Genomic DNA, 5635 nt, shown 5'->3' with positions numbered 1-5635 from the left:
ACGTTTTATTTATTTTTGAGACAGAGAGAGACAGAGCATGAACAGGGGAGGGGCAGAGAGAGAGGGAGACACAGAATCGGAAGCAGGCTCCAGGTTCTGAGCCATCAGCCCAGAGCCCGACGCGGGGCTCGAACTCACGGACCGCGAGATCGTGACCTGAGCTGAAGTCGACCGCTTAACCGACTGAGCCACCCTCAACTATTTTTAAGTATATAGTTCAATGAAATTAAGTGCATTCATATTGTGCAACCATCACCATGATCCGTATCCAAAACTTTTCATCTTTCTAAGCTGAAACTCAATACCCATTACACAATAATCCTCTGCGCCCCCTCCCCTCAGTCTCTGGAAACTACTGTTCTATTTTAATTATTTTGAATTGGACTACATTAGGAGCCTCATATAAATTTTTGTTCTTTCGTGACTGGCCTTATTTCACTTAGCATAATGTTCTCAAAGTTTGTCCAATGGATTGATTTTTGAATGTTAAGGCAATCTTCCATTCCTGGAAGAGATACCATTTAGTCATTGTATATTATCTTTTTAATATATTATTGGCACCTGGGTGGCTCAGTTTGTTAAGCATCCAACTTCGGCTCAGGCCATGATCTCACCATCCGTGGGTTCGAGCCCCGCGTCAGGCCCTGTGCTGACAGCTCGGAGCCTGGAGCCTGCTTCGGATTCTGTGTCTTCCTCTCTCTCTGTCCCTCCCTTGCTGAAAAATAAGCATTTAAAAAAATTAAAAAATATATATATTATTGAATTAGATTTTTAAGTTTTTATATAGGATCTTATGTCTACGTCCTTGTTTTGTATGTTTCCTTTCTTGTAGTAGCTTTGTCAGAGATTACTATCAGAATAATGCTGGTCTTATAAAATTAATTGGGAATCACTTGCCTTTTTTGTCCCCCAGAAGAGTTTGCGTAAGACTGTGCATTATTAGTTTTGGTATTCTTTTTCCCATAAATATTTTCTGTAAAAATCATCAGTAAAGTCATCTGGGCTAGGAATTTTCTATTTAGGAAAGTTTTATTTTTTTATTTTTATTTAAAAAAATTTTTTTTAAGTTTATTTATTTGAGAGAGAGAGACAGAGTGAGCAGGGGAGGGGCAGAGAGGGAGGGAGCGAGAGAATCCCAAGCAGGCTGTGTACTGTCAGCATGGAGCCCAACACGGGGCTTGAACTCATGAGTTCATGACCTGAGCCGAAACCGAGTCAGATGCCTAACCAACTGAGCCACCCAGATGTCCCTGTGTAGAAAAAATTTCAATTATACATTCAATTCCTTTGATAGACATAGGACTATTGATATTTTCTGTCTCTTGTGTCATTTTTGGTAAATATTTAATCTCCATATCATTTCATTGAAATATCTAATTATTAGCTTTAAATAGTTTATATCTGCTTGTTATATTTTTCATATCAGTAGAATCTAAAGTGATATTCTCTTTTCTGTCTCAGCATTGGTAATCTGTGAGGTCTCTTTGTTTTCTTGATTAGGCATTCTAGGGATTTAACACTTTATTAATCTTTTCAAAAGGTCACCTCTTAACTACTATATAATTGATTTCTTTTTCAGTGGTTCATGCTCTTTTCTAAAAACAACCTAATTCAAGTGAGCAAAACTTGCAAATATTTCACAAAAGAGAAATATCAATGACCATTAAACACACGAGTCTTTCTATTTTATTTGAATTTAATCCACTGGGGTTTTTTTCTAGCATCTTGAAATTTAAGTCTTAGATAATTGATGTTTTCCAACCTTTCTTTTTGGCTAATATTTTCATTTAACAATCTAAATTTGTCTATACGAATCCATTTCACTGCATCCAATAGAGGTTTTTATCACCTTTATTGAGTCATAATTATACATATAATAAGTTGCACTAAATTTAACTTTACATTTTGATGAGTTGGGGTAAATACACACTTTAACTACCACTAAAATCAAGAAATATAACATTTTCATCACCCCAAAAATGTTCTATATCCCTTTCCAGACAATTCTTCCCACCTGACTCCAAGAAACCATTAATCTGCTTTCTGTCACTATATGTGAGAACTGTCTTTACGAGAATTTTATACCAGTGGAATTACATTGTATATACTGTTCTGTGCCTACTTTCTTTCACTCAGCTTAAATTTTGAGATTTATTTATGTTGTGTATGTCAATATTTCATCCCCCTTTATTGATGAGTGGCATCCCATTGTATTAATATGTCACTATTTATTTATGTACCCATTGATGGACATTTGGATTGTTTCCACTTTGGAACTACTATGAATAAATCTGCTATGAACACTCATGTATAAGTTTTTGTGTAAACATATTTTCATTTTTATTGTATAAATAATATACATCGCTGGGTCATATGGTAAATGTATGTATATCTTTTTTTTTTTTTTTAATGTTTATTCATTTTTGAGAGAGAGAGCACGTAAGTGGGAGAGAGGCAGAGAGATACGGAGACACAGAATCCAAAGCAAGCTGTAGGTTCTGAGCTGGCAGCACAAAGCCGGATCTCGGGCTTGAACCCATGAACTATGAGATCATGACCTGAGCTGATATCAACGCTTACCGGACAGAGCCACCCAGGTGCCCGAAGGTAATCCTTTCAATGAATCTTTTCTTACAAGTATACACACTAGTAATTCTGAAACACACACATACGCACACATGCATAAATACACAGGCATACATATGCATATATATTTACAGCAAGTACATATATTATAACTAATGAGAGCTGGGCTTCTCAGGGTCAAAGAGAGAAGTCACAGATAAGGAAAAGGGAAACGACTCCAAACTTCAGTGGGCACAGCTAACACCCAGATCTTGATTTCAAACACCACTCTCCAACAAGAACCAGGGCCCCTTGGAGAAATGGTTGATTCCAGGACCCACAAGGGAAACCTACAAGATGAACTTGGCTTATCTTGTGCCGGAAAGTAACGAAGTGCTCAAGCAAACAAACAAAAAAACTCCTGAGCCAACCTGAAGGAGCTCATGAAGACCAAAGCTGGAATAATTTTGGAAACAAAATAAGAAATGATATTCTGTGGATTGAACCCATAGGATTAAAGAATCCCCGGGCGCCTGGGTGGCTCAGTAGGTTAAGTGACCAACTTCCGCCCAGGTCATGAATCTCACGGGTCTGGGCTGGAGCCCCCGGTGAGGCTTTGCATTGACAGCGAGGAGCCTGTTTCAGATTCTCTGTCTCTCTCTCTCTCTCTGCCCCTCCCCTGCTCTCTCTCTCTCTCTCTGTCAAAAAACAAACATTAAAAAAAATAAATAAACCATGAGTCTGTATTGATGCAAATGAGTAATGGAGTCTATAATGTATTAAGTAAATGGGAGAGAAGAACCAGCTCTTTCTTTTTTTTAACATTTTTATTTATTTTTTTTGAGACAGAGAGAGACAGAGCATGAACGGGGGGAGGGCCAGAGAGAGAGAGGGAGACACAGAATCGGAAGCAGGCTCCAGGCTCTGAGCTGTCAGCACAGAGCCTGATGCGGGGCTCGAACCCACGGACCGTGAGATCGTGACCCGAGCGAAGTCGGACGCTCAACCGACTGAGCCACCCAGGCGCCCCAAGAACCAGCTCTTTCTTATGGAAGGATTATGCTGATAAATGTAGAAGGAAAAAAGAAATAGAAAATCACCACGAGGCAAACACCACAGTAATCGTTGCTGCAGTCAAGATGGATGATAAACATTAGCAGGTGCAAGTTGGAGGAGGAAGAGGATATTTTGCATGGTTTCAGAGCACTTACCCCAAATAGTTTTGTGGGTTTTTTTTTAACGTTTATTCATTTTTGAGAGACAGAGCATGGGCGGGGGAGGGGCAGAGAGAGAGGGAGACATAGAATCCAAAGCAGGCTACAGGATCTGAGCTGGCGAGCACAGAGCCAGTCCTGGGGCTCGAACTCACGAAACCGTGAGATCATACCCTGCGCTGAAGTCCGCGGCTTAACAGACTGAGCCACCCAGACCCCTCTACCCCCAAGTGGTTATTAATTACAAAGAGAGAAACAGCACAACGGTGGAGAAACAGCAGAAACCACGTTACGTAAATGATCTAAGTCATAAGACACACTGGGAGGTACTGAGGTCACGAAGTCATTTCATCGGGGTTGGGGGGACGCTGTGAAGGGAAAAGGGAGGGAGGGGGAACCACCAGCCGATGAAAAGCGACTTTAACATCAAACCAAAGGAAACTGTAATGTTTACGCATGCGCGTTTGGGTGATAACAATATAAAAAACTTTTTTTTTTTAATCTTTATTTTTGACAGAGAGAGCAGAAGCAGGGGAGGGGCAGAGAGAGACGGAGGCACGGGATCTGAATGAAGCAGGCTCAGAGCCATCAGCACAGAGCCCTGAGCGGGGCTCAAACCCACGTATGGTGAGCTCGTGACCTGAGCTGAAATCAGACGCTCAACCGCCTGAGCCACCCAGGCGCCCCTGGGTGACAAAGGGTGTAAAGAAAAGCGGGGAAGTGATTAGCATAAAGGCGGAGAGTGGTTGCTGCCGCGGGGAGACGGGGCGTTTGTGGACACCCGCAGACCTTGCGGGTGGCGGGCAGTTTCTGTTTCTTGACCTGGCTGGCTGTGGTCAGGGTGTCCTCTTGGCGATGATGATTCATTAAGTCGTACCTTTGTTTTGTGCAGCTTTCTGAAACGGTGGTGCACTTAACAGTCACCAAGCTTTAAACGTCGGGCATTTGTGCGGAGCCGGGAAGAAGGAAATGGAAAGAAATACTTCCAATTACTATCCGAGAAATCATGGGTTTCAAGTTTTATTACCCTTTTCTAGAAGAGCCAAATTTTCAAAACTGAGGCTTCGTTTTATAGCTGGGGGCGGGGGAGGGGCTCGTGAGCATTCTCTATGCCAAGTTCCAAAGTCACTCGGGGTTTTTTTTTTCCCTTTACTCCTGTCCGTGGGGACGAGCGTCCTCCCAACCCTCGCCTCTTGGCGCTGACCCGGTTGCGGGTTGTGCGGCCGCTTCCTTCCAGCTGCCCGGCCCCCCGGGGACCGGGCCCCCGCCGGGTCCCCAACTCTGGTGGCCCCCGGAGACGGCAGCCCGGCCCGCTCTGGGGCCCCTGAAGCCGCCTGTCCCAGGCGGAGATCAAGCACCACGACCGGCAGGTGGCGGCGGCGGCGGCGGCTCCGGGGATACTGGCCTTGCGGCGGGGGAGCCCCGGGCCTCGCGGGGTGCAGCCCTCCGCCTGCGCCTGCGCCCTGTCCGCCCTGCGGGCCCCCCCCCCCGGGGGGGCAAAGGAACCCGGCAGGTACGAGACCAGGAGGTGTAGGACGGAAGAGTCTTAAAAGATCAAAAGTCACAGGAGTCCGGTGACCTCGTGGCGCAATGGTAGCGCATCTGACTCCAGATCAGAAGGTTGCGTGTTCAAGTCACGTCGGGGTCACGGCTCTCCGTTTTCTAGTTCCAACGCAAGGAAATACAAGGTGTGTTTGTAATTCCGACCCCCCCCCCCTTGACTCCCGGTCAAATCCCGCTCCTTAATTCCCTTGCAGCAGACAAGCCAGAGACCTGAGCTTCAGGAGAGGAGCGGTGTCGTTTTCCTAGCTCGTGGGGGCTGGTCTGGGGACAGCAGGAGGCGCCGCTCGGTAGGG

The 5635-nt window shown here is 44.8% G+C and overlaps 1 non-coding gene across 1 annotated transcript; it reads left to right on the top strand.

Moving 5' to 3' along the window:
- Positions 1 to 5355: 5355 nt before the first annotated feature.
- On the top strand, positions 5356 to 5427 carry TRNAW-CCA (transfer RNA tryptophan (anticodon CCA)). The gene has a single exon. It is a non-coding gene; the product is annotated as a tRNA-Trp (tRNA).
- Positions 5428 to 5635: the final 208 nt, after the last annotated feature.

The sequence above is a fragment of the Panthera uncia genome, chromosome E1, assembly GCF_023721935.1.
Source record: "Panthera uncia isolate 11264 chromosome E1, Puncia_PCG_1.0, whole genome shotgun sequence".
Classification (NCBI taxonomy): Eukaryota; Metazoa; Chordata; class Mammalia; order Carnivora; family Felidae; genus Panthera; species Panthera uncia.
The sequence above is the reverse complement of the archived record's forward strand: the minus strand, read 5'-3'. Positions and strand labels throughout refer to the sequence as shown.